This window comes from Aotus nancymaae, unplaced genomic scaffold (assembly GCF_030222135.1).
Source record: "Aotus nancymaae isolate 86718 unplaced genomic scaffold, 86718_ANA_hifiasm-v0.15.2.pri h1tg000016l, whole genome shotgun sequence".
Lineage (NCBI taxonomy): Eukaryota > Metazoa > Chordata > Mammalia > Primates > Aotidae > Aotus > Aotus nancymaae.
This window is the reverse complement of record NW_026988428.1, coordinates 79,633,079-79,656,080: the sequence shown is the minus strand read 5'-3', so window position 1 is coordinate 79,656,080 and position 23,002 is coordinate 79,633,079. Positions and strand designations below refer to the sequence as shown.

General features: G+C 40.6%; 1 protein-coding gene and 1 long non-coding RNA gene across 3 annotated transcripts in view; both read right to left on the bottom strand.

Moving 5' to 3' along the window:
* Positions 1-17,067, bottom strand: part of LOC105713831 (uncharacterized) — an 82,157-nt gene extending 65,090 nt beyond the window's left edge. The window contains exons 1-2 of the long non-coding RNA XR_010343067.1: positions 16,495-17,067; positions 14,235-15,606 (exon numbers count right to left, since the gene is read on the bottom strand). This is a non-coding gene — a long non-coding RNA (uncharacterized LOC105713831). The remainder of the gene's footprint in view (positions 1-14,234; positions 15,607-16,494) is intronic.
* Positions 1-23,002, bottom strand: part of DERA (deoxyribose-phosphate aldolase) — a 464,384-nt gene that overhangs the window by 181,295 nt on the left and 260,087 nt on the right. The gene's annotated exons all lie outside the window — the stretch shown is intronic.

Below are 23,002 nucleotides of genomic sequence, written 5' to 3'. Positions count from 1 at the left end.
GATTTTCATCAGAGTGACTTCTTTAATAGCACAAAATAACCTTCAGAGATCTGCTCTTGAAAGTAGGTAAATGATCCCAAGATGTGTGGATATTTCTCCTTATTTCTTCTTTATTCCATTTAATCCCTTATCTCTCATATCCCCTTCAGGTAATCTTGATTTACAGCATTCTTCCACCCTGGCCAAGCTTTAATTTTCTTGGTTTCTGAAAGTGTTTTATCAACTATCAGAGTAACAGTATCACCAAATAACAGCCCATCATTCCAAAAAGTTTCCTATTATAATATTGCACGATTTATAAACTGAAGGAGAGAAAATAATCTCTTCTGAAAACTTTCAGGACCCCTTGTTCTATGAAAACAGAGCTTCCACACTGGTACTCTGAGCCAGCTGGGTGAGAGGCATCTACCATCTACCTATTCTCTCACTACAAGAGAAGCCAGTGTACAATTATTGGTCCCAGACTTATGAGTAAAGCCCTTAAATAAAATCAGTAGCCAAGTGATGACAGCACACAGGTGCTGCTAGAATTCAGGTCTGCTTGTAGAGAGCAGGGAAATTAAAGAAGCCACTAGTAACAACTCACATCTATGTCACCTCTTACAGTTTACAAGTTGCTGTCACACGTATTATCACATTTGATTAGCACCACCACTCTGGGAGGTAGGCACATTTTAGCATGTCCATTTTGTAAATGAGAAACTGTAACTCTTGAGACCTTAAATGATTTATCAAGAGTCACAGAGATAGTAGGTGGCACAGACAGGACTTGAACCTTGGTCTGTCTGTCGCTAGAGTGCTAGCTCCTTCTGCAATACTCATAACGTCACCGACATTAGATCATTCCCCAGCCACTTAGGTGAAACACTCTCTACATCAACCAAAAGGGAACAAGAATGGGAGAAAAGATTATGTGAAGATCACAGACTCTGACAAAAGTTTTGTAAGCATCTCTTCTCCCTCACTCAGCTCTCCCTATGGAGCCATACCGTGTTCGACATGGACCTCAGGATGTCAGAGACAGTCCCTGAAAAGACCCACCCAGATTGAACACCATGGCAGGGGAGGAGTTCTCAATGTCAAAACCATCCTTTCCTTCTCCTTTCATCAAACTGAATTGGCTGTGCTACAGTCAATTGCAAACTGCCTTAGAAAAGCAATTTGAGAAAAACAAAGGTACCCTGAAAAGTGTTACTAATAATTATGATGACTTCCGTAGTACTTGCTAAGTTCAAGACACTGTTCTAAGTGTTTTCAATGCATTTGCTCATTTAATCATCACAGTAACCCCGTAAGTTAAATACAATGGTTAATTGTATTTTATAGATAAGAAATATGAAAGATATAGGAGCTAATAACTTTCCAAGGGTTATGCAGACAGTACGGGCAGAGTCAAGGTTTGGACCCAGGACAGTTGTCTACAAAATCTGGGGGCCATTCCTCTCTACATAACTGTCTCTCAGTATAGCTGTTATCTACAGAAGGTTTTTCTATATTCCGAGGGGAGCTGAATTCCAGGGAAGAGAGTGCCTAAGCTTAATGGATTTCAGTCCTTTTCTGTCTCAGCACATAAGAATATGACTTCTTCCATCGGTAATTACCAGGTTGAAACAACACCAATACTCAACATCCCTACACTGTCCCCCTTTCTCTCCTTTCAAGAGTAATTACTTTCTCCTGCTTACATGTGAAAGTAAAGAGATATTCTAAGAAGAATAAATATTTTACCAGCAACATTCAGTAAGATGAGAGAAGACATGTGGTTGGGTGATCTGAGGTGGAAATAGTTATTGTAAGGCAAGGGAAAGAGTTTGTTAATGCCAGGCGCAGTGCTCATGCCTGTAATCCCAGCACTTTGGGAGGCCAAGGCCAGTGGATCACCTGAGGTCAGGAGTTCAAGACCAGCCTGGCTAACCTGGTGAAACCCCATCTCTACTGAAAAGACAAGAATTAGCTGGGCATAGTGGCAGGTGCCTGTAATCCCAGCTACTCAGGAGGCTGAGGCAGGAGAATCACTTGAACCTGGGAGGCAGAGGTTGCAGTGAGCCAAGATCGCAACATTGCACTCCATCCTGAGTGACAGAGCAAGACTCCATCTTAAAAAAAAAAAAAAAACACTTTGGGAGGCCGAGGCGGGTGGATCACGAGGTCAAGAGATCGAGACCATCCTGGTCAACATGGTGAAACCCCGTCTCTACTAAAAATACAAAAATTTAGCTGGGCACGGTGGCGCGTGCCTGTAATCCCAGCTACTCAGGAGGCTGAGGCAGGAGAATTGCCTGAACCCAGGAGGCGGAGGTTACAGTGAGCCGAGATCGCGCTATTGCACTCCAGCCTGGGTAACAAGAGCGAAACTCCGTCTCCAAAAAAAAAAAAAAAAAAAAAAAAAAAAAAGAGTTTGTTAAATGCTATATACAGTGAGGAAGTTAAAGAAGGGACCCAAAGGCATGGTTCTTGGGGCAAAATATCAGGTTCTGTGGCAGTGAGTGGGCACATCTATTTAAGAATTGTTGTAGACATACTCTTCTAGTGTTCCTCAAATGACAATGTACACCATCTGTTTCTCATCTGAAACAGTCACAGTTAGATCAAAATAGGAACTGGAGGTCAACTAGGCTCTCTGCTTCCTTAACTTCTATGCAGACATTCCTGACATTTCCTGGATTCCTCCAGCCCTGTCCTCCTGCTCTGCTCTTCTTCTCCAGGAATACTCAAAGATAGTATGATAAGACTTTCTCTCTCTCTCTCTCTCTCTCTCTCTCTCTCTCTCTCTCTCTCTGGCTGCGTGTTCCATGCAGGCTGTCTACAGTAGAAAAGATGCTACATGAAAAAATAATAATAATAAAAAATAAATAAATAAAAGGCACTATGTAACAGCCAGGACCATTTCCCAAGGTGATGCACTGTCCCTAGTCCACTCAGAGGCTTTACAAATAATAATAGCACCCAAACTCTAATCTATCATTCATCACACAGGTTCGAATCCATTTCCCGGCTGAGAGTCAGTTTGTTTCTTAAGCTTGCTAAACCACAAGTGACCAAATCTCATATACATACAGTAATGAGTCAATAGCCTATGACAAGTGCCTATCACCATGGTAGCAGCAAATCAGGAGCACCTTTAATGACATTTATGCAAAGAGAAAGGCAATGGTTCTACCAGGGACAAAAAATGGAGAAGAATGAGATCAATGGGAGGCAGAGATTTGGCAAAAATTGGGGGACAGACACCACAACATTAAAGATATTACCAAGAAAACCTACATCTCATCATCGTGGTCAGTTTTTATTTTCCCAAAGCAATCAATAGAAGCAAAATGAGGAGAGTGGAGAAGACATGCCAAATTTTAAAATAAGTGAAAGAGCTCTGTCAGAAATGCCAGAGGGGAAGGGAGACCCTCAAAAGTGAGAGCAGTGAGTAGCCATCTGGAAATTTCGATTTCCCATTTTGGCACACAGCATAGCACATAGTAGGCATCTTGCTTCATCTGAGTTGACTATGACTCCACCTTGAGCCTGCCATACTGCTTTTTTGCCATTTTCCCAAGCATCTCTTACATGAGCTAAACCTGCCTGATCAATTTCCACTGTCTCCAGAAATACAGACTTTTGTTTCTAGTGCAGCTTGTGCAGTTCTGCCTTATTTCATTGCAGCCAACCATGCCTGAAAGACAGGAACAAACAAGATGGACAAGCGTGGCAGTGAATAAACCATTTTACTGCAATTAGAAGTTCACGGAGAATAAATTATCCTCTAGTTCAAGCTGTCCAGCAGTAATTCTCATTAATAATAACACTTCAACAACAGTCTGCTTCCCACATCGACAGTGAGTGCTAGAAACTTTTTCATTGCTCTTGAAGCAGGAGTCACATCCCAGACGCTAGCCCAGATTGCCATATGCAACACACAAGAGAAAGTTTAAATTACAAAGAAGCTTGAATGTAGAACTGGCCGTGAAGTTCACTGGCTAGATAAGCAGGTGGAACAATTCAAAGCAACCCTCTCGTTCAAGCTTTCTCTTCTAATTCATGCTAAATAGTAAATGGATTTTCACATTAGTGAGTAAGTCTACATAACAGTACAGTTTCCTGAGGTCTGTCCTCTTGCCTCATCAGAGATGTCTCTTTCACTACCTTTCCAATACATGGCCACAGGGCTACAGAGAATATGGGGTCCATGAAGGCAGAGATTATTGCAAAGATACACACACACACACACGTATATACATATATTCATATATATACAGAAATACAGATATATACACATATATACATATGAAGTCCCAGCTAGCAGTTGATGCTGGATGTCATCTAGAAGACCTTCCACATGGGAGGTGCATCCCGGATAGTCTCTTCATGTTGTCTTCCTAGATGAGATACTTTGACTTTCTTCAAAGCTTGGTGGTTGGTATGGAAAGGGAAGCATCCCAGTAAAGAAAGCAAGCCAGGCTGAAATCCCATTGCCTCTTATGTTCTAGCCTTGGGGGCTAAACAGTATCACTACCACTGCATTCTCTTTGCTGAGGCAATCTGAAAGCTCTATTTAGATTTAAAGGGAAAGAAAATAGGTTCCATTTCTTCAGAGAAGTAGCAAGATTCTAGAAATTCATCTGGGACCAGAAACATTATTTAAGTTGAAAGCTAAATAGATATCTGCTAGCCAAACAAAGGGCAGTGGCAGGAGCACTCCAGGTCACCTTAGGAAGTAACATAAGCAAAATACCAAAGCGTGAAATAGCACAACTTCTCGGAAGTTCAAGTCATTTGCTGTGACTGGACCACATGACTCAAGGGGAGAGTAATGCGACAGAATCTGTTTCAAAAAGATCACTCAGTCAAAAATGCAAAGGATAAGTGGGAGGGACTACCCAGTTAGGTGACTATTGCAGTATCAGTAAGAGACAATGAGGTCCAGTTTAGGATGGGATTACTCTGGATGGAGAAGAGGAGAAGAGCATAAGAGATTCAAAGATAGAATAATAGGAAGGAACCATTTATTGAATTTCCATTCTGCATGTAATTATCACCCTTGTGTAATTTTCACAATAAATTTATATCTTGGAATTATTATATGCATTTTATATATAAAGAAACTGAGACACAGAGAAGTCAAGCTGCTTTCTAATTTTCCCACAAGTAGAGCCAGGATTTGTAGACTCCAGTAATGAAGCCCACACATTCAATTACTAAGCTATACTGATTATATGTGCTGGTGACAAAGGAAAAAGGAGTCCAGGATCACTACTAGATTTCTGGATTAAACAATTTATGTGGACCCGGTGTGGTGGCTCACGCCTGTAATCCCAGCACTTTGGGAGGCCGAGGTGGGCGGATCATGAGGTCAAGAAATCGAGACCATCCTGGCCAAAGGTGAAACCCCGTCTCTACTAAAAATACAAAAACTAGCTGGGTGTGGTGGCGCGTGCCTGTAGCCCCAGCTACTTGGGAGGCTGAGGCAGGAGAATTGCTTGAACCCGGGAGGCGGAGGTTGCAGTGAGCCGAGATTGCTCCACTGCACTCCAGTCTGGCGCCTGGCAACAAAGCTAGACTCTGTCTCAAAAAAAAAAAAAAAAAAAAAAAAAAACAACTTATGTGTCTGGTAATATGACAGAGATAAAGAAATGCAGGAGGATGAGAAAGTGGAATGGATAAGAACATGTTTGTATACAATGAATTTGAGACATCTGTAGGAAACTGAGTGGAGATGTCAGGTATCTTATTGATGATCTAAACAAGGCATAATAGGTTTTGTTCATATGGAAATGGGTTGGAGTCATCAAGCATTTATACTCAAGAAGGATCTTAGAAAATATCTAGCCATATTTTTAGTCTACAAATGTCAAATTCTAGGCCCAGAGAGGTGATGTGACTTAGCCACAGGTAAATAGACTCTTGTCTAACTGAGCTGGTAAAGCTTCCAGGACCACCATCTCTCAGTCCAGCTGAGTAAAGTATGTATTTACCAAAGAATAATAAGGAAAAAAGAAAAGCTTTCATAATCCAATGCTGTATTTAACAAACTTAATTTAGTTTAACTTCTATAGGACTTTTCAGAAACTTTATTATATGCATTGGGAATTTGCTAAGAAAGGGGTTTGCTATTCAGAGTCTTCTAAATACATAGGGCAACATAATCCTTTACTCAGGGAGCATTTCTCAGCACTGACCTTCTCTAGACACTTTGGAAAAGCTGGTAGGGTGGAAAGTGCACAGGCTTGGGATTCAGACACCTTCAGATTTGAACTAAGTTTCTACCAGGTAGTAGCTGGGAAGCCTTTGACATACTATTTAATCTCAGGATTTCAGTTTCCATATCTGCAAAATACAAGTAAGAATCTAGCCGTCACAGCGCTTTGTACATCAACATACATAACACATGTGGCAAAGACCTTCAGACATGGAGACTATCGATACAAATTAGTCACTATATTTTCCTTCTAAATTAGCAAATATTTATTTGATATCTCCTATGCTTCCAAACCATTCATGGACATATATTAATTATTAAGATATTTCTTACTACTATTTCAGAAAAACTAAAAGCATCTGTCTTTTCTATTTATTTTACTCCAAACAAAATTTTTATCCATTAATACCAATCACTTTGATACCAGACTCTAAATGCATCCAACTGTGGGGCTAAAAGAGATGAAGCCCCAGAAATCTTATTTATCAGAACAAAAAGTTCTGGTCAATTCATCACCACAAGTTTTCAGTCCATGGAATTTGGAATTTCTCCAAATACATAAATTACAGGTCTTTTCTTCGTTGGTACTGATAATTAAATTTAAAATGGAGTTACAGCATGATACAGATAATCACTACATATAGATGCAAAGAAACAAATAAGCTCTGGATTGCACATTGAATGTTTGCAGAAGAAATGTTCTTTAAAAGAGTGCAAGCTTTGGTAGCATTCACTTTGTTCCTCTTCAATGAACAGCAGTTGTTGAATTTGTCTGTCTTCCTGCCTAAACCTCTTAATAATGAGTGAAATTAGGTCCACTTATCTGCCATGTTTGTCAATGGTTATGCCCCCCTTCTTGTTTGGAAGGCAGGCAGCAAGTCAATAAACAGAATTTAGCCCAGGTGCTGTGAGTCTAGCCTTAGGAAACCACTACACAGGATATCAAAGAAACCAATCTCACCCTAAAGGCACTTAAAATCTCCTTCCAAGATGGCCAATTAGAAGCAGCTCAGGATTGCAGCTCCCAGCGAAAGCATGGAGGGTGAGTGGACACTGCATTTCCAGATGGATTTTTATTGCCCACAGACCAGGAGATTCCCAGGCAGAGGAGCCCCACGGATTGCCAGCGTGGCTGTTTCGGCCAGCACAGCTGTTTTGGCCGGTACCCTGGCGCAGCAATTCTCCGTACAAAATACACAGGTCTGGGCACCGTTTTAGCTGATGATTGGAGCTCCCAGAAGACAGAGTCACCCATTCAACTGATAGAAAAGGGGACTGAAACAGGGAGCCAAGCCAGAAGATTCCCAGGCAAAAAAGAACCAGAAATCTCAATGCGGCTGTTTCAGCCGGCACAGTGGGTCACCACACGGGAAATCACACAGATCCCGGCGCCTTTTCAACAGGCAACTGGAACACCTGGGAGACAGTAGACCATTCAACTGAAAAAAAAAAAGGCTCTGAGGCAGGGAGCCAGGTGATCAGGTTCAGCTGGTCCCACCCCCACAAATAAACAGCAATTTGAAACTCTCTGGATTGAGAGTTTCACAGCAAGCACAGCTGAACCTGGGACAGTACAGCTCTGTGGGGGAGGGGCATCTGCCATTACTGAGACACTCCACCACTACGGAGGTAGTACACCATTGCTGAGGCAGTGCGCCATTGCCGAGGCAGCCCGCCACTACAGAGAGAGTCTGCCATTACAGAGGTGGGCCACCATTGCTGAGGCAGTTCTAACTATACCTGTATAAACAGGACTGCAGGGAAGTTCACATGGCAGCTGGGCAGAGCCCATGGCAGCTCAGCAAAGCCTCTGCAGGCAGACTAGGCTGCCTCCTCGCTGGGCAGGGCAGCCCTGAAAAAAGGCAGCAGTACAACAGAAACTCATGAATAAAGCCCTAATTCCCCGGGACAGAGCACCTGGGGGAAAAAAAGGGGGCGGTTTATGACTTCCGTTGCAGCAGACTTAAACGTACCTGCCCAGCAGCTCTGAATGAACAACAGAGCTCACAGCTCAGCACTTGAGTTCTATAAAGGACAGACTGTCTCCTCAAGCAGCTCTCTGACCCCCGTATATCCAAAGAGTCACCTCATGAAGGAGAGATCAGAATGACATCATGCGGGTATCCTTCAGGGACAAAGATAGCAAAAGAAGAAACTGGCAGCAACCCTTACTGTTCTGCAGCTGCTGCAGGTGATCCCCAGGTAAGTAGGGCCTGGAGTGGACCTCAGCAGTCCTACGGCAGAGGAGCCTGACTGGTAGAAGGAAAACTAAGAAACAGAAAGAAATAACTTCATCATCAACAAACTGGATGTCCACTCAGAGACCTTATCTGAAAGTCAACAACTACAAAGATGACAGGTGCATAAATACACAAAGATGGGAAGAAACCAGTGCAAAAAGGATGAAAACACCCGAAACCAGAACACTTCTTCTCCGACAAGGGATCACAACTCCTCACCAGCAAGGGAACAAAGCTGGATGGAGAATGAATGTGATGAATTGACAGAATCAGGCTTCAGAAGGTGGGTAATAAGAAACTTTTGTGAGCTAAAAGAACATGTTCTAACCCAATGCAAAGAAACTAAGAACCTTGAAAAAAGGTTTGACAAAATGCTAACAAGAATAAACAACTTAGGAATATAAGTGAATTGATGGAGCTGAAAAACACAACACAGGAACTTCACGAAGCATACACAAGTTTCAACAGCTGAATTGACCAAGCAGAAGAAAGGATCAGAGGTCGAAGATCAACTCAATGAAATAAAATGAGAAGGCAAGATTAGAGAAAAAAGGGCAAAAAGGAATGAACAAAGTCTCCAAGAAATATGGGACTATGTGAAAAGACCTAATCTACGTTTGATAGGTGTACCTGAATGTGACGGACAGAATGAATCCAAGCTGGAAAAGACTCTTCAGGATGTTATCCAGGAAAACTTCCCCAGCCTAGCAAGGCGGGCCAATATCCAAGTCCAGGAAATATAGAGAACACCACAAAGATATTCCTCAAGAAGAGCAACCCCAAGGCACATAATCGCCAGATTTGCCAGGGTTGAAATGAAGGAGAAAATACTAAGGGCAGCCAGAGAGAAAGGTCGAGTTACCCACAAAGGGAAGCCCGTCAGACTCACAGCAGATCTCTCAGCAGAAACCCTACAAGCCAGAAGAGAGTGGGGGCCAATATTCAACATCCTTAAAGAAAAGAACTTTCAACCCAGAATTTCATATCCAGCCAAACTGAGCTTCCTAAGTGAAGGAAAAATAAAATCTTTTACAAACAAGCAAGTACTCAGAGATTTCATCACCACCAGGCCTGCTTCACAAGAGCTCCTGAAAGAGGCACTAAACATAGAAAGGAACAACCAGTACCAGCCACTCCAAAAACATACCAAATGGTAAAGAGCATCAACACAATGAAGAAACTGCATCAACTAATGGGCAAAACAGCCAGCTAGCATCAAAATGGCAGGATCAAATTCACACATAACAACATTAACCCTAAATATAAATGGGCTAAATGCCCCAATCAAGACACAGACTGGCAAACTGGATAAAAAGCCAAAACCCATTGATGTGCTGTATCCAGGAAACCCATCTCACATGCAAGGATACACAAAGGCTCAAAATAAAGGGATGGAGAAAGATTTACCAAGCAAATAGAGAGCAAAAAAAAGCAGGAGTTGCAATTCTCATCTCTGATAAAATAGACTTTACACCAACAAAGATCAAAAGAGACAGAGAAGGACATTACATAATGGTAAAAGGATCAACGCAACAAGAAGAGCTAATGATCCTAACTATATATGCACCCAATACAGGAGCACCCAGATACATAAAGCAAGTTCTTAATGACCTACGAAGAGACTTAGACTCCCACACAATAATAGTGGGAGATTTTAACACCCCATTGTCAATATTAGACAGATCAACCAGGCAGAAAATTAACAAGGATATCCAGGACTTGAACTCAGACCTGGACCAAGCAACCCTAATAGACATTTACAGAACTCTTCACCCCAAATCCACAGAATATATATTCTTCTCAGCACCACATCACACCTACTCTAAAATTGACCACATAATTGGAAGTAAGTCACTCCTCAGCAAATGCAAAAGAACGGAAATCATAACAAACAGTCTCTCAGAGCACAGTGCAATCAAGTTAGAACTCAGAATTGAGAAACTAACTAAGAACCGCACAGTTTCATGGAAACTGAACAATTGGCTCTCGAATGTTGACTGGATAAACAATGAAATGAAGGCAGAAATAAAGATGTTCCTCGAAACCAACGAGAACAAAGACATAACGTACCAGAATCTTTGAGACACATTTAAAGCACTGTCTAGAGGAAAATATATAGCAATAAATGCCCACATAAGAAGCAAGGAAAGATCTAAAATTGACACCCAATCGTCAAAATCCAAAGAGCTAGAGGAGCAAGACCAAAAAAACTCAAAACCTAGCAGAAGACAAGAAATAACTAAGATTAGAGCAGAACTGAAGGAGATAGAGACACAAAAAACACTTCAAAAAATCAATAAATCCAGGAGCTGATTTTTAAGAAAAATCAACAAAATAGATCAGTAGTCAGATTAATAAAAAAGAAAAGAGAGAATAATCAAATAGATGCAATAAAAAACGATAAAGGGGATATCACCACAGATTCCACAGAAATACAAACCATCATCAGAGATTATTACAAACATCTCTATGCACATAAACTAGGAAACCTGGAAGAAACGGATAAATTCCTGGACACTTGCCTCCTCCCAAGCCTAAACCAGGAAGAAGCCAAAACCCTGAATAGACCAATAACAAGGTCTGAAGTTGAGGCAGCAATTAAGAGCCTACCACCGAAAAAAAGCCCAGGTCCAGATGGATTCACAGCCGAATTCTACCAGACATACAAAAAGGAGCTGGTACTATTCCTTATGAAACTATTCCAAGCAATCCAAAAAGAAGGAATCCTTCCCAAATCATTTTATGAGACCAACATCATCCTGACACCAAAACCTGGCAGAGACTCAGCAAGAAAAGAAAACTACAGGTCAATATCCATGATGAACATAGATGCAAAAATCTTCAATCAAATACTGGCAAACCAATTGCAACAGCACATCAAAGAGCTTATCCAACATGATCAAGTAGGCTTCATCCTGGGAATGCAAGGCTGGTTCAACATATGCAAGTCTATAAACATAATTCACCACATAAACAGAACCAAAGACAAAAACCATATGATTATCTGAATTGATGCAGAGAAGGCCTTTGACAAAATTCAACAGCCCTTTATGCTAAAAACCCTCAATAAACTAGGTATTGATGGAATGTATCTCAAAATAATAAAAGCTATTTATGACAAACCAACAGCCAATATCATACTGAATGGGCAAAAACTGGAAGCGTTCTCTTTGAAATCTGGCAGTAGACAAGGATGCCCTCTCTCACAACTCCTATTCAATATAGTATTGCAAGTTCTAGCCAGAGCAATCAGGTAAGAAAAAGAAATAAAGGGTATTCAATTAGGAAAGGAGGAAGTCAAACTGTCTCTATTTGCAGATGACATGATAGTATATCTAGAAGACCCCATCGTCTCAGCCCAAAATCTCCTGCAATTGATAAGCAACTTTAGCAAAATCTCAGGATACAAAATCAATGTGCAAAAATCACAAGCATTCCTATATACCAATAACAGACTTAAAGAGATCCAAATCAAGAATGAACTGCCATTCACAATTGCTACAAAGAGAATAAAATACCTAGGAACAGAATCAACAAAGGATGTAAAGGATGTCGTTCTCCTCTTCAAGGAGAACTACAAACCACTGCTCAACGAAATAAGAGAGGACACAAACGGATAGAGAAACATTCCATGTTCATCGTTAGGAAGAATCAATATCATGAAAATGGCCGTACTACCCAAAGTATTTACAGATTCAACGCTATCCCCATCAAGCTACCAATGACCTTCTTCACAGAACTGGAAAAAACCACCTTCAACTTCATATGGAACCAAAAGAGAGCCCGCATAGCCAAGTCAATTCTAAGTTAGAAAAACAAAGTGGGAGGCATCACACTACCAGACTTACTAATACTACAAGGCTATGGTAATAAAAACAGCATGGTACTGGTACCAAAACAGAGATATAGACCAATGGAATAGAACAGAGGCCTTGGAGGCAACACCACACATCTACAACCATCTGATCTTTGACAAACCTGACAAAAACAAGCAATGGGGAAAGGATTCCCTATTTAATAAATGGTGTTGGGAAAACTGGCTAGCCATGTGCAGAAAGCAGAAACTAGACCCCTTCCTGACACCTTACACTAAAATTAACTCCAGATGGATTAAAAACTTAAACATAAGACCTAACAACATAAAAACCCTAGAAGAAAACCTAGGCAAAACCATTCAGGACATAGGCGTAGGCAAGGGCTTCATGACCAAAACACAAAAAGCATTGGCAACAAAAGCCAAAATAGACAAACGGGACCTAATCAAACTCCACAGCTTCTGCACAGCAAAACAAACAGTCATTAGAGTGAATCTGCAACCAACAGAATGGGAAAAAATTTTTGCAATCTACCCATCTGAAAAGGGCTGATATCCAGAATCTACAAAGAACTAAAACAGATTTACAAAAAAAAAAAAAAAAAAAGCCCATTCAAAAGTGGGCAAAGGACATGAACAGACACTTTACAAAAGAAGACATACATGAGGTCGAGAAACATATGAAAAAATGCTCATGCTCATCATCACTGGTCATTAGAGAAATGCAAATCAAAACCACATTGAGATACCACCTCATGCCAGTTAGAATGGCGATCATTAAAAAATCTGGAGACAACAGATGCTGGAGAGGATGGGGAGAAACAGGAACACTTTTACACTGTTGGTGGGAGTGTAAATTAGTTCAACCATTGTGGAAGACAGTGTGGCGATTCCTCAAGGACCTAGAAATAGAAATTCCATTTGACCCAGTAATCCCATTACTGGGTATATATCCAAAGGATTATAAATCGTTCTACTATAAGGACACATGCACACGAATGTTCATTGCAGCACTGTTTACAATAGCAAAGACCTGGAACCAACCCAAATGCCCAACGATGATAGACTGGACAGGGAAAATGTGGCACATATACACCATGGAATACTATGCAGCCATAAAAAATGATGAGTTCGTGTCATTTATAGGGACATGGATGAACCTGGAAACCATCATTCTCAGAAAACTGACATAAGAACAGAAAATCAAACACCGCATGTTCTCACTCATAGGTGGGTGTTGAATAATGAGAACACATGGACACAGGGAGGGGAGCATCACACACTGGGGTCTGTCGGGGAGGAAATAGGGGAGGGACAGCGGGGAGTGGGGAGTTGGGGAGAGATAGCATGGGGAGAAAGGCCAGATATAGGTGATGAGGAGGAAGGCAGCAAATCACGCTGCCATGTGTGTACCTATGCAACAATCTTGCATGTTTTTCACGTGTACCCCAAAACGTAAAATGCAATTAAGAAAAAAAATCTCCTTTGCCAGATTGAATATTCATTAGTGAAATAAATAAAAAATAAGTTGGATGATCAAGTGTTAAAATTATAACAAAAGAAAGAAAACTAGACATTAGGCTCACCTAATAGAAACATATACCAACTAAGAAGTAGATTAAACCTCCTCCAGACCTAACTAACAATTTACAGGGAAGACAGGGGAGGTAGGAACATGTTAAATGACACTGCAGGGATGCAATAAGCAAAATCAAGACTAAGGGAGACTCACAAGATGAAAAGCTCAATTTCTGTCACAAATACATTTTTTAAAAAAGAGAGACAAGAGCCATCTTTAGATTAAAAGAAAGTTAAAATTATATTGATCAACTCCAATATTTGGATTTATATAGATCGTGATTTAATAAATATTAAATAAAATGTTTTTAAATATGGGTAAATTGGAAAAGATTATATTTGATAATATTAAGGAATTATTGATAATTTTAGGTGTGATGATGCTGTGGTAATGGCCTTTTTAAAAGAACCTTACCTTTTGGATATCCACACAGAAATACTGATGAAAGAAATAGCACAATGTTTAGGATTTGCTTCAAAATAATTGAACCTAAGGGGAAGTGAGTGAGAGTTTAGATAAGTTAAAATTGGCTGTGAATTGATAAATGAAATTAGGATTTGGATGCATAGAAGTTCACTGTGAAATATTCAGTCCTTTTTGTATATTTTAGATATTTTATAATAGAAACTTTTAAAATGTGCTATAAATGCAGTCAGTATGTCAATGACAGAGGCAATTAGTTGCTTAATAGACTTTTTTGATAATTCAATTTTCTCATCTAATGTTTGGAGGATCCACTGTCAAAACTAAGGGAAATGGAGAAAGAAAAAATAAAAACACATTGAATATATGCTTGCCCCAGATTTCAAAACTGTAGTTAAATAATCTTCCCCAAATCTAAGATAAAGGAACAACATCTAACTCTCTCATCCTTCCTATTGACTATACTGCCTTGAAGTGATGAATCCAAGTTAATAAAGATCAAAAATTTCATGCACCAGATGAATTTTGGTTTTTACCCTGAGAACATATAATAACTCTTTGGTGTCTGATGAAAGGAAGGCATGTATCCAGAGGAACTCCCAGATTATTAAGTATTTTCTTAGATTTTATTCTTTATCCTGAAAAGAATTTCACTCCTATGTATAGCTGAATTGGATATGGATGAGGTTTAAACAACCAGAAATAAGCCTTCTTCTCACCCCACATGTGCCAATCATAAAAACAATTACTGTGCAAATCTAGTTGAAGGTTAAAGACATGGTAGCTTAGAAATATTACAGATAATGGACCAGGAGCAGTGGCTCACACCTGCCCCTGGTGGCCAAGGGGGGAGGATCACTTGAGGTCAGAAGTTCAAGACCTGCCTGGCCAAAATGGCGAAACCCCATCTCTGTTAAAAATACAAAAATCAGCTGATATGGTGACACATACCTGTAATTCCAGCTACTTGGGAGGTTGAGGCATGAGACTCACTTGAACTTGGGAGGTGGGAGTTGCAATGACCTGAAATAGCACCACTCAACTGCTTCCTGGGTGACAGAGCAAGACTCTGCCTTAAAAAAAAAAAAAAAAAAAAAAAGGAAAGGGAAGGAAGGACAGAAGAAGGGAGAGTGAAAGGAAAGGAAAGAAAAATTGACCCTTCTCAGCAGAATACGGAACATTTCAATTTAGTAAGTTTGGTGCAGCTGTTCTCATAAACCCATGAAAAATAAAGCCAATTGTCCATTTAAGATTTACCAGCCATTTCTAATCTTCACTGTGCAAAGTGTCCATTGGAGATTTCCCTGTACTCGTTGGTGACGAGCACTCTTCCTTTCAAAGTCATTTATGGTCACTGAGGAATCTGAATTGTAAGAAATGGATTGTTGGTTATACAACCAAAAATTTACATATGATTACTGACTTTGCTAGATCTCAACTTGTTCCAAAGTACTCTAACAGGACATTTAATAAGTGAAAAAATATGTTTAAGAAACTATCTGAAAAGTTAGATGAATGGCATCTTAAAGCCAGATTACCTTTTGTTTTTGATAGCATAAAAAGGATGTTTACTTGGGAACTACAACTTTCCCCTCTTAACCCACTATCCCCAAGTTTGCAAAAATACAGAGTAAAAAAAAACAGTATTTCCAGTCTTCTGAGATAACTAAACTAGCAAAATCTAGAGAACTCCAGTAACACTCAGAAATACCAAGCCTAGCTCAAATAGCTCAATTATTCATACTCACATTAATTATTTCAAAAATAAGTACTGATTAAGTGTGGTGACTCATGCCTACAATCTCAGCACTACGGGAGGCTAAAGCAGGAGGATTGCTTAAGGCCAGGAGTTTGAGAGCAGCCTGGACAACACAGTAAGATCCTATCTCTACAAAAACAAAAACAAAAAATTAGCCAAGCATAGTGGTGTGCCTATATTGCTAGCTACTCAGGAGGTTGAAGCAGGAGGGTTGCTTGAGCCCAGGAGTTTAAGGCTGCAATAAGCTATGATCACACCACTGCATTTCAGCCTGGGCAACAGGTGAGATCGTCTCAAAAAACAAACAAGATCAATATTGACAACCTGATATGCCAAGCACAATACCTAGTAGTAAAAAGGTGATGAGGACAGAACAGAAGAGACTCCTCATGGATTACACAGTCTAAAGAGGAGTCAAGGTTGTCTCATCTGACACCTAAAAGATGAGGACAATTTAACCAAACGAGGTGGGACACTTGGCAGCCTCCTTACATGACTGTAGAAAGTCCTCAGAGACCTAGAATCATTCTTGCAGGGTCCAGGTGAAGGGGCTTTATCCTCTTCTTGGCACCCCATCTGGGATGAGTTTCAATGAGAGTAGAGAAGAAAATAGAATCATTATATAATTTGGAGAATGTAAAAGAAGAGAAAACATATGCCCTACTTCCAATCTGGAAATCTGGGAAATAGCATTTGCATTCATTCAGTCAGCCAGCCAATCAATAAATATTCAGAGAGATCCTGGTGTGTGCCAGGCATACCTTTATAGGGCTGTTGCTGTTGTTTTCTACACCACTAAAGCAAGGCAGCAATAGAGCCAAATGGCTTCAAGAGATGTCTGGGGCAGAGGATCCAATAGTTCTGCAAGTCTCCGGCACCTTTAAAAGCTATGGAAGACACACTGATCCTTCCCTCTTTCTCACAATTTTGTGAAACAGAAGCTAGCTCTAAAAGAGAGAGAAGAGAGGAGAGTGGGAGTGAGAGCAAGAGAGAGAGACAGGGAGAGAGAGAATAAGTGACCCCAAATGGGCTTGTAGTCATGACGCAGGAGCAAGGCAGCACGAGGGACCAAATGGGAGAACTGTGTATCTCAGGAGAGACCACTGCAGGACAGGTAATGACCGGGGACTAGATATTAACTCTCCTCTTCACTTGCTTGAGACTGAAGACCTCACAGCTTAAATCAGCCCTAGGAAAAAGGAGAAAGTAATGACTTGATGGAGCTTAGATCAGAAACTGAGCAAACTCAGAATTCAATTGGCTGGTATTATTTATAACCGTGGAATAATAGTGTCTCTGAATGTGTATTTAGTAGAGCTACATAAAATGAAGCTATACAAATACCTTTTTAAACAACAAAGATACTTGAAAACACTGCAGTTATTACAATCTGTACACAAGATGGTGTGTGTGTGTGTGTGTGTGTGTGTGTGTGCGTATTTTACAAGCATAACCAAATGTTCCTGAATATTGGAACCTTCAGAATAGTTACCTTGGGAGCCTCTATTTATGATGTTGTCATTTTTCACTCTTTCTTAAGCCTTCCACATCATTTTATAAACCATACAAAAAAGTCAATCCTAATAGTTTACATTGAGTCTCCATGTTTGATAACCAGTTGTGGAAGGAAGGAAGGAACGGAGGGAGGGAAGGAGGGAGGGAAGGAAGGGAGGGAGGGAAGGAAGGGAGGCACTCAAATCATGGCTTTATTCACCAAACTTGGCACTTGTAGGCTTCTGGCAGCTCCCAAAACTCAACTGACAAATGTTTATTAGCTCTGAATACATTAAAATAAAAACAATCCCACAGATATTTAAGCAATGGCCACTGTGTTGACTACATGTATTGTTAAGATGACTATTCTGAATGAAAACATTCATTTGGATTTGTTAATACATTTGTGGGAAAATAAGAAACAACTCAAAAACAGCCACATTACAGTCCTGTGTATTTAGGGCAGCCGCAAACATCTCATCTCTGACTGAACGGTTATTCCCTTTGAAGTCTCCTGCTCTCTGTCACTGTCTCTATCTCCACTTTGCCTTCTATTCTCCATCCTTTGAAAGGAGCCTTTTCCACGGGCCTGAAGCATTGGGACTGCCATGGAAGAAGAGAAGCCAGCTTGACAGGGCCTGGGTCATGCAGCTCCCGCTGTCTCAAGTAGGTATCTTTGCATTTTTACAAGCATTACTCTTAATCTCATTTTTCATTCCCATCTTGCAACTTTATGCCTTCCTATTGATCTTAGTTCTGCTGCTTAGAGACACCAATGAGAAATGCTGAGAACATTCAATAAATAAAAAATATCCATCTCCCTGTACGTGATTCCTCTTTAAAAATTTGTGCAAGTAAAATAGTGTTATTTCTGCTCCCTGTTAGTTCTTCAGACTAAAAGTTTATGCCCTGAATGTGGAATTAATGTCAGGGGATGGGTAAAAGGTGTTCTAAATTTCAAAGCCCAATCCTAGTTCTGAGGTCCGTTATTGCCTTTGAGAAGTTGCCTTCTATAATTATTGATTACCTCATACATACTATAATTGAAGTCACATCTACAAAGATCTCAGTTTAGATTTTAGCATGTGTGATTTTTCCAGAATGAGACACGCATTTATTTGCATCACTTCTATTTTTTAAAAGTTGTTTAAATGAGAAAACACTCTTCTACACCACTTATTTTGCTAGTTTGGACTCAACAGGGGACCTACTTAAACAGTCTTTTGTTTAAAAAATACACAAAAACAACTTGAAAGCAGTTTTTATCAAACAGGTGAACCAACTCAGAGATTAAAATTATACCCCTGATCTCGGTACTATGAAAAATTCAGGTAAGTACCGTGAAGTAGGATGAGAAGAATCCTGACAGAGCCATCAGGGGCTGTGGGTTCTGATATTTGTTTCCCGAGCTATGCAGATTTCATTCCACTCCTCCACATTCTGATTCTATAACCTGTGAAAATAAAGGGGCTGATCTCCACCGGCACCAATATTTTCTAGGTTTCATGGATAAAGGGTGAATACATACTTTCACAAGCATCTTGTTCCATTTCATGACAACTTTGGCTCTCTCTTTTCCTCATTTCTAAGTTGCTTAAGAGTGTTAAAAATATCCCATCCATGGATAGCAGAATAGGGAGGAGTAGATGCTGATGGGTTACAGTATGAAGCTGTGGCAACTGGGCTCTTTTAAGTTCTAAGGGATTAAAAAAAAATCTAACCTGGTGCAAAGAAAAATGGAATTTATTGTTCATGCCATTGAAAAGTAGCATCAGGGGCTGAATTGTGCCCCACTCTCAAATTTACAGGTTGAAGCCCTAATCCTCCCTCATTCACAAATATGTGATTATATTTGGAGATCCGGTCTTTAAGGAGATAATTAAAGTTAAATGAGGTTATATAGAGGGGCCCGAATGCCATCTGACTGGGGTGCTTAACCAAGAGGAAACTTGGAGACATCAGAGGCATGCACTCACAGAGGAGCGACCATGTTAAGAGGCACAAAGATGGTAACCACCTGCAAACCAACGACAGAGGCCTCAGAGGAAACCAGCCCTGCCAGAACCTTAACCTTGGACGTCCAAGCCTCCAGGGGTGTGAAAAAGTAAACTTCTGTTGTTTAGGTCACCTATGCTGTGGTATTTTTTTATGGCAGCCCTAGCAAACCAATACAAGTCCCTCGTAGGGCTGGCTATAAAATTTGCAGAATCCAGTGAAAAATGAAAATATGGTTCCCCTACTTAAAAAAGTAGGAGAAAAGTGTGACTCATGATGCTAAAATATAAGGCTTTTTCCCTTCTGTGGTCTCATTCTGACTTGTAATGGTGGTTTTGTTGTGCAGGTTTTCTGGAATTTGGGCTTGATTTTGGTTTGCTAGTTAAGTGTTTCTAAGCAAAGAAAAAGTAGCATTTTTAGTTATCAGCATGAATTTTACCACTTATCTGTGTATTGTGTAAAACCAGTTTTAAATGGAAATACAAAAGCTCTTAAGTCATGTGTAGAACATCAAATTGCATAATTTATATTTCATAGCTCATACATGCATATGTACATATATATATACACACATATAATTTTTACCAGAATAGTGGAAAAGCTTCAAAATCTCAACTGTGATGTTATTTCACTTCTTGATATGCATTCTACCAACACCCTCTATTCTACATTCATCAACGAGTGAAGGAAGACTTAAAAGGATTTTTCCATCTATGTCATTATTATTTCCAGTATAAATGATTGAGTAATGCAGAGAAGTAATATAAAAGAAAGGTTCTGGCAGATCACCTGAGGTTGGGAGTTCAAGAACAGCCTGACCAACATGGAGAAACCCTGTCTCTACTAATAAAGTACAAAATTAGCCAGGCGTGGTGGCACATCCCTGTAATCCCAGCTACTCAGGAGGCTGAAGTAGGAGAATCACTTGAATCCAAGAGGCGGAGGTTACAGTGAACAGAGAGCAAGCCATTGCACTCCAGCCTGGGCAACAAGAGTGAAAATCTGTCATTAAAAAAAAAAAAAAAAGGAAAGAAAGGAAGGGAAGGGAAGGAAGGGGAGGGGAAGGAAGGGGAGGGGAGGGGAGGGGAGGGAAGGGAAGGGAAGGGAGGAGGGAGGGAGGAAGGAAGGAAGGAAGGAAGGTTGGTTGGTTCTAACAGGGCTCCTTGGCTATTTGTGTTTCTTGAAATGCCAGGGCCTTCTTCCTGCATTTGAACCAAGTTCTGATTCCAAGGAAAAACATGAGTTTTCAGCTTGTCAATACACCACTTACTCAGCTATTGACATACCTTGTACTCACTTTGAGTCACTGAACCTCTGCACACTGGGGGGCTTAGGGGGCTAGCAGGAGTTCTGTATGTAGCAGGGTCACCTATGCAAATGACCTGGCAAGGAATGGCAGGTATGCTGATTACATGTGCTCCTTTATTCACATATCATCTCACTGGGCTTTATTTACACAATATAAGTTCAAAGATAAAATGTATTAAGATTTTCAACATACTAACAGGAGAGCATTAAACAAAGCACAAGGTCCTTGTGATCATGGAGTCCTGTGCAACTGCACGGGATGTATAACCATGAAGCCAGTCCCAGTCCCTTGATATGGGGTTATGGAAAATTCCTGAAAACTTTAGGACCCAATGCCTCTTTTTCCATTATCTGCCTCTACTCTCCTCCATGTTAGTTTCACGCTCAGCCAGGCTCTTATTTCATGGTCAGAAATGCAGATGGCTGCAGAAAACAAGCTAAAGAGAGCTTCTTGCTCACAAGTTCCAGCAACTGTCTCAGTACCTCTCATTGATTCCAATGGGTCATGGGAATATTTCTGAGCCAATCATTGTGACCAGAGCAGTATAATTCTCTAATTACCCAGGGTTCTATCCTGGTGCCTGTCTCTGAAGCTGAAGATGGAGACTACACATAGGAATAAAGACTGTGAATAGAAAGTTGAATAGAGTAGTCTACCAGAGGAAAATTGGAGTACAGTTGCCAAAAATACAGTAAATGGATGCCGAGAAGCAAAATAAAATAAATATTGGAGACCATTACAGAGGTCCAGATCTGGGATGTCAGGGTAGGAAGCTTATTGCAATTAAGCAATTGTACTTGATTCTGGAACTGGAAAAGTCATAGAACTTATGTTGATTATTTGTCCATTCCAAGCTAGGACCACCAGGTAAGGTTGACAGCACAACATACATTGTGGCTCTTTTTCAAGGAATTGTGGTATGTGTACAAATTCTGCTCCAAGATATTCCATTTGGGTGCTCCTTTGAGCATTTTCCCTGTATTCCAGACTTTATCGTTCCAAATTTGCCATCAAATTATCCTGAAACCCCTCAAAATCATTTCTATTTCCAACTTTTCTAAAAGAATTGCTTTCAAACACTGCAGTAACCAGCACAGCAATGGTTTTAGCTCCATTCTATTTAGACTTTCCATGAGATGTGACCTCTGATGGAATGTTTTTTAGGACACCAGCCTGGGGATGGAGGTGGTTAGCAGAAGGAGGTTGAGGGTGGAATTAGAATAGAGGATCAAGAGTGAAAACAGGAGGCCACATTTACAGTTATGCACTGTGTTTGTTAGAATCTCCCCTGGACCTACTGTAACGGGAGCTTCGGTCCCACTTGACATCCCACCTAAGGGTGCTTTACAAGTTCTCAAGGCAGAGCTTCCTCCACTCCATGTGGAGTATGCCATTGTTGCGTCACATCTCCTCCCCAACACACACACTCCCTAAAAAGCCACTCAAGAGAGTCCTGCTAGCACAGCTGCAGCATGCCCCCACAGTGAGACCACAGCCACAAGTGTCCTGCTTCCCAGTGCTCCAAAGACCACCCCAGATATTACCATTGCCAGAGACGCTTGCCAGAGCCCCTAGGTATCTTGACTGCAAGCAATGTTGTTCTGCTGCAGTCTTTTTGATGCTGTATTCTGAAGCCCTCAATTTGCCAAAGCCATACTTTTGCTACCTGCTGTTGAAGGGTTTCCCCATTGTGTGCCCCACTCTGACACACAAATAACAAAGCCCAGCAGCCAGGCACTCTCAGGTCTTGTGGAGGTGTTAGTGGAAACAGGAAAATAGAAATAGTGGACACTGCTATGTATACTCAAAGCTCTTTCAACTATCGAGGATAGTAGTTAGAGCAAGCTTGAGTGCCTAGCAGTCTCTTCTCCAAGAATTTCTTCCCTGGACAGAGAATGCACAGAGTTCATAGATGTCTTGCACAAATAGGTTCCTGGTGATTAACTTCACTGGCTTGGCTTTGCCAACAGGAGCAGATGTGACCAATGGCCTGAGGTGACAGCAGCGTAGGCTCAAGCTTGTACCACCAGCAGTAAATTAATTCTGATGATATAATTGGCCAGGATAAGAACTGAGTTTGAAATCTTGTTCAGGATTGAGGAGTTTCAGGATTATAGATCACAGAAATGTTATTCCGTTTCTCATAAAAACTTCTGTCATAGATTAGATGTGGTGGCTTACGCCTGTAATCCCAACACACTG